This window comes from Equus quagga, chromosome 10, assembly GCF_021613505.1.
Source record: "Equus quagga isolate Etosha38 chromosome 10, UCLA_HA_Equagga_1.0, whole genome shotgun sequence".
Lineage (NCBI taxonomy): Eukaryota > Metazoa > Chordata > Mammalia > Perissodactyla > Equidae > Equus > Equus quagga.
The window spans coordinates 64,650,373-64,663,636 of record NC_060276.1 but is presented as its reverse complement, the minus strand read 5'-3'; the positions used below and the strand labels follow the sequence as shown (position 1 = coordinate 64,663,636).

At 37.8% G+C, this 13,264-nt stretch overlaps 1 long non-coding RNA gene across 2 annotated transcripts in view; it reads right to left on the bottom strand.

Moving 5' to 3' along the window:
• Positions 1-3,619: 3,619 nt before the first annotated feature.
• Positions 3,620-13,264, bottom strand: part of LOC124245558 (uncharacterized) — a 48,822-nt gene continuing 39,177 nt past the window's right edge. Inside the window, exon 3 of one of the 2 annotated variants that reach the window (XR_006890277.1) lies at positions 3,620-3,732. This is a non-coding gene — a long non-coding RNA (uncharacterized LOC124245558). Of the gene's footprint in view, positions 3,733-11,862; positions 11,908-13,264 lie in introns of those variants that run through there. The other variant, XR_006890276.1, reaches the window with a different exon arrangement.

The window sequence follows — 13,264 nt, the reverse complement described above, 5'->3', positions numbered from 1 at the left end:
AGATCCATGGACTCAAATCTGAACTTTTTAAGGGTCATTCAGGGAAACCAATACCAAGACCAACTGGAAAAATTCTGCCTGATTCATTGAGAAGTGACGAGTAGAACTTGTGAAAGTTTAAAGTGGGGTTGGGCAGTGGGCTCTGGAGGTAGTGGGGCTAGCCTGCTTTATAATGCCATCAATGTGTGCTGGCCAGTGGCAAGTAGATGGACAGCCCAGGTTCTTGAAAGGCCAGGCTACTCTTCTACTGGTATGGAGTTGTTCATGGCTCACTGCCTCGAGATGTTGTATTTCACAAAGCCATCCTCCCCACCCCATTCCCCACTCCACCCTTCCAGTGGATGTGGGAAACAAAAGGCTCCAGTATAGATGGGAAGTTTTAAAGGCCTCTTGCAGGGCTGCATCTTCAACCATCATGAGGTGCTCTGTTCATTATCCCATTCCTTTATGGGCCTCTCAGCTGGGCATACAAGGCTGAGCCTAGTGAGGCAGGGTGGACCTACCTCCCACGAAGGTGTGCGATAGGAGTCCAAGAGCTTTGGAAAGTCAGAAGGGTGGGGAAAGAGGGAACTCTTTTCCAGGCATGGGAGGAGAATGGTCCCAAGAGGCTGGTTGATGACCTAGGGCAGTATTATTGCCACCTTCTATCACATTCAGACTTTCCACTGCATAGGTTTGGTACAAAACCTTCCTACAATAAAAATGGAAAAAATAGGTTGATTCTGAAGCAGCTGTGAGGTGAAATACAAATAATGCTCACCTCATTCACTCACTCACTTATTCATTCATTTATCCAGAAAACAGTTATTATGTACCTACTATGTGCAAAGTATCATGCAGAATAGAAATATACAAGGCAAGCACTCCTTCTCCAAAATCTTACCCCCACAAGGGGACATGGCCTATACAAATCCTCAAACACCACCCAGTTGTACATGGAAAAGGATTTAAATGGTGTAAATTAGAGAAGCAGTCTCTCAATTTGAAAGATCTTTAGAAAGCACCAACTAGTTAAACCTCTTCATTATACAAGGAAAGACACAAACCCAGAGAGGAAAAGAGTGTTCTCAGAGTTACATAGCCAGGTAATAACAGAGGTGATCTTTACACAGGAATTCAAAGGACTCAAAAATTACCCTGGTTTGGATAGCAAGAGAAAGCTTCACAGGAGTTTTGAGTTTGGATTTAAAGAACAGGTAGGATTTTTTTCCCAAGATTTTATTATGAAAAACTTTAAACATACAGCCAAGGTCAGCTACATAATTTGTGAGGCTGAGTGCAAAATGAAAATGTGGGGCCACTCATTCAAAAAGCAGGGGGAAAGTCCTGCTAAAGGTACTAAAACATGAAGCATTTTTCATTTTTTTGTGCATGTGTGCACACTCCCTCACTCACTCACTCTCTCAGCTTGTCCTGGTGTTTTCTATTTGTTATTTTATGTTGTTCTAAGTAAAGAATAATTAAAAATTTAAATTATTAGTATCAATTTTATTGTTCACCTTTATACTGTGCAATATCATTTTAAATGCAAATATAAGAGCATTTAACTCATATGCAGAATCACCAAAATTACACAATTTATATTTCATAGCTTTCACATGCATATGTATTTTGTTCTTAGCAGAACAATGGAAATGACTACACAAAACTAATTCAACTGTTTTTTATTTCACTTTTTGATATGCACACACTCTACCAACATTTTCTACCTTTGGTCTATTCATGAGTAAAGAAGCAATAAAATGAAAAGGAAGTATGTTTTGCCCTATCTTTCTCTTTACTTCTATATCATCATATTCAGCAATAGTAGTTGGCTAATACAAAGAAGTAACGTGAGTGGGAAGGTCATGATAGTGTTCCTTGGTCATTCATATTTCTCAGAACCCACTGCCTTCTTTTTACATTCAAAGCAAGTTCTGGTTTGAATGGAAAGCATAAGCTCTTGGGGTTTTCAGTGCCCCCCTTACTCAGTTGTACAAATATCTTGTTCAACTTGTACTCGATTTGAGTCTTCCTCAACTCCCACACATTGTGGGTCCACTGGAATTCTGTGCTCACGGAGCATCACAAACACTATATGCAAATAGAATGGCACAGAGCAGTAAACACACACATTATGTACATCTACTCTACTCATGTGCATGCTCCATTTTCCTCTTGGACTTCACTTACAAAACACAAGTTCAGAGATGAAATGACCAACAACTTCAAAAAAGTGACAGTAGAGCATTAAACCAAGCACAGGGTCCTTCTGAGCATGGGGCTCTATGTGACTGCATGGGTCACACATCCATTAAGTTGACCCTGCATATAGCAAAATAAAAAGAATTTTATAGTAAACACACATATACCCACCACCTAGATTGTACCACTTACATTTTATTTAACTTGTTTTATCATATATCTATTCATGTATCCATCCATGAAGCTATCTTATTTTTTGTCACATTTCAAAGTAAGTAGCAGACATCAGTACACTTTACCACTAAACACTTCAGCATGCATGTTGTTAACTAAAGTTCAATATATGTTTATAGTTATTCTGAGGTAAATTATACATACATTTAAAAACACAAATATTAAGGAAACATTTGCTGAGTTCTGACAAATGCATATACCTGTGTAACTAAAATCCCTATTGAGATATAGAACCTTACCATCATCCCAGAAATCTCCCCTTTTCACTCAATCTTAACTGACATACCACCCTCAGAGGCAACCACAAAAACAGGTAGGAATTCGATAGATGAAGACTACAACAATCAAAGGGAAAGGAGAAAATGGGGATATGAGGCCAGCAGATGGAAACCTTGTCTGAAGTAAATATTTTGTGTAATATGGTAGGAGCTATCATTTGTTGAACACTGTTTGCCAGGCACTTGGCTACTTACATGAATTAATTATTTTATTTTTACAACAACCCTATAAGATAGGTACTGTTAGTATCCCCGTTTTATAAGTGAGAAAACTGAGTCATAGAGTCATAGAGAACAGCCAATCAATGGCAGCCCCAGGATTTGAATACAAGTGATCTGGTTCTAGAGCCCATATTCATAGGCAGCAAATCAAAAGAAAAAGACGAGATAGCAAGGTGGGCCCTGATCATAGAGGACCTTAAATGCCAGAGTAAAGAACTTAGACTGTCCTTAAGGTCATGGGAAACATTTAAATGTTTTTGGGTATAGGATGCACCTCAACCTAAACTTCATACCTTTTATGAAAATCAACTCAAAATGAATCACACACTTATATGTAAAACAGGAAACTATAAAACTTTTAGAAGATAATATAAGAGAAAATATTCAGAACCTAAGTCTTGGTAAAGGGTTCTTAAATATAACACCAAAGCATGAGCCATAAAAACTTTGATAAACTTACTTGATCAAAATAAAAACCTTTTCACTCTTTGAAAGATTCTGTTAAGAAAATGAAAAGACAAGCCACAGATGGAGACAACATTTACAAACCTAACAAACTAATATAGCAGTATACACCAAAAATCAAATTAGTGCATATAAAAACTGGTGAAATAGAATAAAGCTGCATTAGTCTTCTCAGGGTGCCATAACAAAATACCACAGAGTGGGTGGTTTAAACAACAAAAATTTATTTTCTCACAGTTCTGGAGACTAGAAGTCCAAGATCAAGGTGCTAGGGTTTGTTTCTTCTGAGACCACCCTTTCTGGCTTGTAGATGACCAGCTTCCCTCTGTGTCCTCACATGGTCTTTCCTCTATGTGCAGAGAGAGAGAGAGCTCTGATGTTTCTGCCTCTTATTATAAGGATACCAGTTCTATCAGATTAGGGCCCCACCTTTATGACCTCATTTAACCTTAATTACCTCCCTAAAAGCTCTATCTCCAAGTACAATCACATTGGGGGTCAGGGCTTCAACATATCAGTTGTGGGGGGGGGGACACAATTCAGTTCATAACAAGCTATAAAGTTCAGTTCATAGTATTGTACCAATGTCAATTTCCTGGTTTTGAAAATGTACCATGATGATATCATTGGGGGAAGCTGGGTAAAGGGTACAGAGGCACTTTCTGTACTATTTTTGCAACTTCTTATGAATCTAAAATTATTTGAAAATGAAAATTTTAAAACAACAAAAAAAGCAGTATTCTAAGAAGTCCTGTAGTTTACAGGAGTTCTTGTCTTGACTCTTTCCATACCACAGGGAACCAAGACAAGTTAGACCCTGGCTTCACAACTTACTGGCTCTGCAACCTTCGCCAATTCACCTAAGCTTTCTGAGGCTCAGTGTTTATATCCTTAAAAAACATGGCATGCAGGGCACAACACTGCCCAGTGCATCAGGAGCCCTGGATCTTTGCCCCATATTTTCTCTCCCATTAACTTCTAGGAAGTTTTTGAAACATTTCTTCCTCTGTTTTAGTAAAATTGGCATGATCTCTAATCTGCCCTCCCTCACAAAGCTGTGGTGGGGATATGGGGTGGCAACACCAGGCTTCTGGCTCATTGACATCCTCATCTTGCTTTTAGCATTTTCTTCCCCAAGTAGCAAAAATAGAAGACAAGGAGGGGAGAGAAATTAGGCAATATGTAGAAAGGAGGAGGGGAAAAAAGCTGCACACCAGATGTTTTTTGAGAAATGAAGAAAGTGTAAGGTGAAGTAAGCATTGACAAGAATGTTCAGGAAGAAGATTAATCACCATTTCAGTGTTCCATGTCCAAAGTGATTGTGTCTTTGCTTGTTTGGCTGGGTCTGATTTCAGAATTAGAGAAACCAGCTTTCTCATTAAGGCAGGATGGGGGAGGTGAGGAGGACAGACCAGAGCTACTTTAAGGTTGGCCACTAATAGAGGACAGATGGAAATGACTGGAATGCCCTTAAATAAAGCAGAAAGCAACTAAGAGAAAAGCTGTTAAAAGAAAGTACATAAACAGTTTGACCACAAACTACCAGGTTCTGACTTGCTAATAGGAGTGTAAGACTAACTTGTCAGCTTGGTTTTAAGTGCCAAACAGTGAGTGCTGAAGTGGCAAGGAACACAGTCAACAGGCACAATCACTCCCACTGTTCAAAATCTTTCTATGACTTCCCACTACCTACCAGGAAATGTTCAAACTTCTCTGTGTTGAATGTGAGGCCCTCAGTAAGCTAGCCAAAACCTGCCTTCCAACATTCTCCCTGACCATGTCCCAAATCCATGAAATGAAATTAATCTATTGATGACCCTTCAAAAACATCATTGGACTGGCAGTCAGGAGACCCAGGTTCAAGTCTCCACATTCCTATTAACTGTCTATGTAACCTTGAAAAGAAAATCACTTAACTTCTCTGAGCCTTAGTTTCTTGCTCTGTCAAATGAGGATAATAATCCCTACCCTGATGGGCTTTTTGTGAGGAATGCAACAGATACAAAAGCACCTAGGAGATCCCAATAGGTGTCAAGTACCAGGTCTCTGTTAGCCAGGGCTGTAGCATTTTCATCCTTGAGGGTTATCAGTCTCAAATCTCTCCTACTTAGGAAAGAATACATCTAGAACCAATCATTTCATCATTTGAGCTCCTCTGAATTTCCACTAAAGATGTTCTATGAGAACCCTTGTGCACTGTTGGTGGGAATGTAAATTGGTGCAACCACTATGGAAAATAGTATGCAGGTACCTCAAAATCTTAAAATAGAACTACCATAAGATCCAGCAATCCTGCTTCTGGGTAGATAACCAAAGGAATTGAAATCAGTATCCTGAACACATATCTTCACTCCCATGTTTATTGCAGCATTAATCACAATAGCCAAGGCATAGAAGCAACTTAAGTGGACAAATGGATAAAGAAAATGTAGTATATACATACAATGGAATATCATTCAGCCCTTAAAAAGGAAGGAAAGCTTGCCATTTGTAACAACATAGATGAACCTGGAGGACATTATGCTAAGTGAAAGAAGTCAGACACGGTAGGACAAACGCTACATGATACAACTTATATTTGGAATCTAAAATAGTCAAACTCATAAAATCAGAGAGTAGAATGGTGGTTGCCAGGGATTTGGGGGAGGGAGAAATATGGAGGTATTAGCCAAGGGTATGAACTTTCAATTATGCAAGATGAATCAGTCCTAGAAATCCACTGTACAGCATAGTGCCTGTAGTTAACAATACTGCATTCTATACTTAAAATTTTGCTAATAGGGTAGATCTTATGTTAAGTGTTATTATCGCAAAAATAATAATAAATAAAGAGGGTAGGAGAAAAATTTTGGAGGTAGTAGATATATTTATGGCCTAGATTTTGGTGATAGTTTCACATGTATACTTATCTCCAAACTCATCAAGTTGTATTCATTAAATATGTACAACTTTTTGTATGCCAATCATACTTCAATAAAGTGGTTTTTTAAAAAGTAAAATAAAATTTTAAAAAACATTATCTACGAGAGTGTATTCACATCTCTTTTGCCTAATCTCCCAAAGTTCATCTTTACCTTCTCCGTGTATCTTACATAAAAGTCTATGGCTTCCACTAGCCACACTGGATTTTAATTATCTGTTTATGGGCCTGTCTCCCCCACTAGACTATAGGATACCCTAGGGCAGGCATTGTTTCTTATTAAATTTAATATGTCCAACACCTAGTATGCAGTAAGTCTCAAAAAGTGTTTGCAGAATTGGACTGCTGAATTGAATGTCTCTTCAATAAGTTGGGACATTATTAAACAAATTCAGAGTTATAAAAGTTCATTATAATGTCAATTACAATTAATTCAATTAATTTCAACAAGACGACTTACAACAAACTATGTACAAGGCACTATGTATCCAGTTGTAAATGTGACAGAGCCTGGCTTGGGTACTGGTTCTCAATCTTGGCTTCACAGTGGAATCACTTGGAGAAGCTTTTTAAAAATACTGATGTCTGTAAAGAGATGGAAAGAGATTCCACCCACATGGATTGGAAGAATAAACATAGTTAAAATGTCCATACTACCCAAAGCAATCTACAGATTCAATGCAATCCCAATCAGAATCCCAATGACATTCCTCATGAAAATAGAACAACGAATCCTAAAATTCATATGGGGCAACCAAAGACCCCAAATTGCTAAAGCAATCCTGAGAAAAAAAGAACAAAGCTGGAAGTATCATAATCCCTGACTTCAAAATGTACTACAAAGCCATGGTGATCAAAACGGCATGGTACTGGTACAAAAACAGGCACACAGATCAACAGAACAGAACTAAAAGCCAAGAAATAAAACCACACACCTATGGACAGCTAATCTTCGGCAAAAGTGCCAAGAACATACAATGGAGAAAAGATAGTCTCTTCAATAAGTAGTGTTGGGAAAACTGGACGGCCACATGCAAAAGAATGAATGTAGACCATTATCTCACGCCATACACAAAAATAAACTCAAAATGGACCAAAGGCTTGAAGATAAGTCCTGAAACCATAAAACTCCTGGAAGATAATATAGGTAGTACACTCTTTGACATCTAACTAAAAAGGATCTTTTCAAATACCATGTCTTCTCAGACAAGGGAAACAAAAGAAAAAACAAACAAGTGAGAGTTCATCAGACTAAAGAGCGTCTGCAAGGCAAAAGAAACTAGAATCAAAACAAAGAGACAACCCACCAGTTGGGAGAAAATATTTGCAAATCATATATCTGAAAGGGGTTAATCTCCACAATATATAAGGAACTCACACAACTGAGCAACAGTAAAAAAAAAAAACAACCCAATCAAAAAATGAGCAGAGGAGATGAACAGATACTTTTCCAAAGAAGATATACAGATGGCCAATAAACACATGAAAAGATGTTCAACATCACTAATCATCAGGGAAATGCAAATCAAAACTACACTAAGATACCATCTTACTCCTGTTAAAATGGCTATAATCACTAAGACTAAAAATAACAAATGTTGGAGAGGGTGTGGAGAAAAGGGAACCCTCATACACTGCTGGTGGGAATGCAAACTGGTGTCGCCACTATGGAAAACAGTATGGAGATTCCTCAAAAAACTAAAAATAGAACTACCATATGACCCAGCTATCCCACTACTGGGTATCCACCCAAACAATTTTAAATCAACAATCCAAAGCAACATATGCACCCCTATGTTCATTGCAGCACTATTCACAATAGCCAAGACGTGGAAACAATCCAAGTGCCTATCAACTAATGATTGGATAAAGAAGATGTGGTATATATATATACAATGGAATACTACTCAGCCATGAAAAGACAAATTCATCCAATTTGCAACAACGTGGAAGTACCTGGAGTGAATTATGCTAAGCGAAATAAGCCAGACTGAGAAAGACAAACACCAGATTATTTCACTCATATGTGGAATATGAACAAACCCACAGAAAAAGAAAACAGTTCAGTGGTTACCAGGGGAAGGGGGGTTGGGGTCAGGCACAAGGGGTGAAGGGGAGCACTTATGTGGTGACAGTCAAGAGACAATGTACAACTGAAATCTCACATTGATGTAAACTATTATGAAATTAATTTTAAAAAATACTGATGTCTAAGTCCCTCACTCCAGAAATTATGATTTAATTAATCTGAGATACAGCTTGGCATCAGAATTTTTAATGTTCAGCCTAGTTTGAGAATGGTGAAATGGTGAAAACAGGCATGAAACAAGTAATTGAGAGTGTAATGAGTGTGTTGAAAGAGGAAGCATGCTAAGGGAATTTATAACCTAGTCTCAGGAGGGTTGAATTCTATATCCAGTGAAAATATCCTTCAGTAATGAAGTGGAAATGAAGACATTTTCAGGTGAAAAAAACTCAAGAATTTGTTATCAGCACAGCTATTGTAAAAGAACAGCTAAAGGAAGTTCTCTAAACAGAAAGAAAATAGTTTTTTAAAAAGAAAAACTTAGAGCATCCAGAAGGAAGAAACAACAATCAAGAGGGCAAATACTTCTCCTCAGGAATTTTTAAAATTATGTTTAATGGTTGAAACATAATTATAGGACTATCTTATGTGGTTCTCAACGTATGTAGAGGAAATATTTAAGATAATTATGTTACAAACAAGGGAAGGTCACTCCTGGGCATTTATCCCAGAGAAATAAAAACTTCTATCTACATAAATACTTATACATGATTGTTCATAGCAGTTTTATTCACAACAGCCAAAAACCAGAAACAACCAAAATGCCTGAGATGGGTAAATGGTTAAACAAACTGTGGTGCATATGTATCACAGAATATTGCTCAGCAATAAAAAGGAACAAATTATTGATACATGCAACAACTTGGATGGATCTCAAGGGCATTATGCTGAGTGAGAAAAGCCAATCCCAAACATCACAAGTATGATTCCACTTGTATAACATTCTTAAAGTGACAAAACTATAGAGATACAGAACAAATTAGTAATGGCCAGAAGTTAGAGACAGGGGGAAGAGGAGAGGAGGCTGTGGCTATTGAAAGGTAACATGAGGAATATTTGTGATTGAACTATTTTGTATCTTGATTGTATTGGTAGCTGCACAAATCTACACATGTGATAAAACGATGTAAAATTATACACATACATTACACTAATGTCAATTTCCTGCTTTTGATATTGTATTATAGCTAAGATATAACCATTGACAAATGGAATGAAGAGTGCATGGGATCTCTCTGTACTATCTTTGAAAATTCCTGTGAATCTATAATTATTTAAATACAAATATGCACTCCCATGTTTATTGCAACATTACTCACAATAGCCAAGACATGGAAACAACCTAAGTGTCCATTGACAGATTAATGGATAAAGAAAATGTGGTGTATGTATATACAATGGATTATTCAGCCATATAAATAAGGTAATCCTGATATTTGTGATAACATGGATGGACCTTGAGGGTATTATGCTAAGTGAAACAAGTCAGACAGAGAAAGACAAATACTGTTTGATGTCACTTATATATGGAATCTAAAAATATCAGAAAGTAGAATGGTGGTTGCCAAGAGCTGTTGGTGGGGGAAAAGAGATGTTGGTCAAAGGGTCAAACTTTCAGTTATAAGACAACTAAGTTCCAGGGATCTAATGCACAGCATGGTGACTATAGTTAACAATGTTGTATTGTGTACTTGAAAGTTGCTATGAGAGTAGAGCTTTAATATTCTCACCATAAAAATAGCAAAATTGTAGGCTGGCCCCATGGCCTAGTGGTTAAGTTTGGTATGCTCCATTGGCAGCCCAGGCTCAGTTCCCGGGCACAGACCTACACCACTCTGTTGGTGGCCATGCTGTGGCAGTGACCTATCTACAAATAGAAGATTGGCACAGATGTTAGCTCAGGGTGAATCTTTCTCATGAAAAAAAATAACAAAATTGTAATATGTGAGGTAAAGGATGTGTTAACTAATCTTATTGTGGTAAATATTTTGCAGTAGTATGTGCATCAAATCATCACATTGGGCATCTTAAACTTACACAATGTTATATGTTAATTGTATCACAATAAAGTTAGGGAGAAAAAAGTTAAATGACTGCAGCCCTGGGCAACATCTTGACTATAACCTCATGAGAGACCCTGAGACAGAGTCATTTGGCTAAGCCAATCTCAAATTCCTAACTCACAGAAACTGTATGAGATAATAAGTGTTTATTGTTGTTTAAGGCACTAATATTTGGGGTATATTTTTATGCAGCCATAGGTAAATAGTGCCTATTGAATGTGCTACTATTTTTTTCAAGGATTTTTGCAAAATCATGAAAGAGATTAATCAAGAAAGTAATTTTGGAAGAAGGTCAACCAAGATGGCAATATATGAGGCTCCTGAGATCCCTTCCTCCCACGGATGCACCAAATGTACAGCTACATACAGAATAATTTCACCTGAAAGAGATCCCAAAACTAGCTGAACAACTCCTACACATAGGGCAAGTAAGAAAATACCCACATCAAAGTGGGTAGGAAACCATGAGACACACTCTTGCCATAAACCCATCCCCAGCACAGCACCACACAATTGGGAACCCCCAACTTCCAGCTTCTTGCTGAGAAGTAAATGTTTGAACCTTATATCTAATGCCCCAACTTTTAACATTCCCAGCTCCCAACCTAAGGACAGGCCCCCAAAACACCTAGCTCTGAAAGCCAGTGGGGCTTGCATCCAAAAGACCCACAGGATTATAGCAAACAAAAAAAGCAGTTCTTAACGGGCATGCAGGCATGTGAGCACTCGCCAAGGCTATCCCCCGCAGGGCTCAGCATAGAGGGAGCAGGCAAAAATGCCCATCTCCCAGTCTTTCCCTGAAAGAGGTTTATCTGAATACTTTAAACGCTGCTGCCTAAAGGCCAGGCTTCTAATTTAGCACACATTAGGGGCTGGCTGTAATCCTCCCCAGAAACTGGGAAAGCCTGCAGTCACCTCCCCTGCCTTCTCCCTGCAGCCTGCACCAAGTTACTAACATCTCCCTGAAAAGAGCTGGTACACATGTCTGCACCCCAACTTTTATGGCTCCTGCCCATAGCACAGTCCTCATATTACCTGACTCTTATAACTAATGGGCCTTCCATTCACAAGTCCCTCAGGACTGTGGCAAAAAAATAGTTCTTAACCAGCTACCCCCTCAGGGTTCAGCATCGAGAAAGCAGGCAAAAACACTCATCTCCCAGTCTTTCCCTGAAAGAGGTTTGTCTGCATTTACAAGCTGCTGCTTGAGAGTCAGGTTTCTAACCTTATTGCATGCTTAGGGGTTGGCTGAAATGCTCCCTAGAGATGGGAAGCCAGAGGACACTTCTCCCACCTTCACCCTCCAGCCCACTCCAACAATAAAACCAAGCTGCCAGTGTCTCCCTAGAAAGACCTTATACACATGTCTGATGTCCCAGATTTTGTGGCTGCCACCTGAGGGATGGGTCTTCAGATCACCCGGCCCTGATGGCTGATGGGGCTTGCATTCATGAACTGAAATGAAAGGATGTTAATTAGTAACAGAAAAGACATGAAAGTATAAAACTCACTGGATAAACTAAGTATATAGTTACATTCAGAATACTCTAATGTTGTAATGGTAGTGGGTAAATTACTTATAACTCCAGTATAAAGGTTAAAAGACAAAAGTATTAAAAATAACTATAACTAAAATAATTTGTTCATGGATACATACTGTAATAAGATATAAATTTTGACATCAAAAACATAAAATGGGGGGAGCTTTGTATGCATTAAGCTCTTATCAGCTTAAAATAGATTATTATAAACATGTCTTATGTAACTCTCATGGTAACCACAAAGCAAAAGCCTATAGTAGATACATAATAGATAAAGAGAAAGAAATAAAAGTATACCACTACAGAAAATCATCAAATCACAAAGGAAGAGAGCAAGACACTAAGAAATAAACAAAGAAATTAGAAAACAGCCAGAAAACAATTAACAAAATGGCAATAGTAAGTCCATACTTATTAATAATGACTTTAAATGTAAAGGGACTAAATTCTCCAATCAAAAAACATAGAGTGGCTGGATGGATAAAAAAACAAGATCCAACTATATGCTGCCTACAAGAGACTCACTTCAGCTTTAAGGACACATGTATACTAAAAGTGAATGAGTGGAAAAAGATATTCTGTGTCAAGGGAAACCAAAAGAAAGTAGGGATAGCTATACTTATATTTGACAAAACAGACTTTAAGATAAAGACTGTAGCAAGAGACAAAGAAGGTCATTATATAATGATAAAGGAGTCAATTCACCCAGAGGATATAACAATTGTAAACATTTTTGCACCCAAGATAGGAGTACCTGAATATATAAAGCAAACATTAACAAATCTGAAGGAAGAAATAGCAATATAATAGTAACAGGGGACTTCAATATCCCACTTTCAACAATGGATAGATCATCCAGAGAGAAAATCAATACGGAAACACTGGACTTAAACTACACAGTAGACTATATAACCTAACAGACATATACAGAACATTCCATCCAACAGCAGCAGAATACACACTCTTCTCGAGTGCACATGCAATATTCTCCGGGATAGATCATATGGTAGGGTACAAAACAAGTCTTAATAAATTTAAGGAGATTGAAATCATACAAAGTATCTTTTCTGATCCCAATTGTATGAAAGTAGAAATCAACTACAAATATAAAACTGAAAAGTTCACAAATGTGTGGAGATTAAACAACATGTTCCTGAACAACCAATGGGTCAAGAAGAAAGCAAAAGAGAAATCAAACATACCTTGAACAAATGAAAATGGAAGCACAATATGTCAAAACTTATGAGATGCAGCAAAAGCAGTTGCAAGAA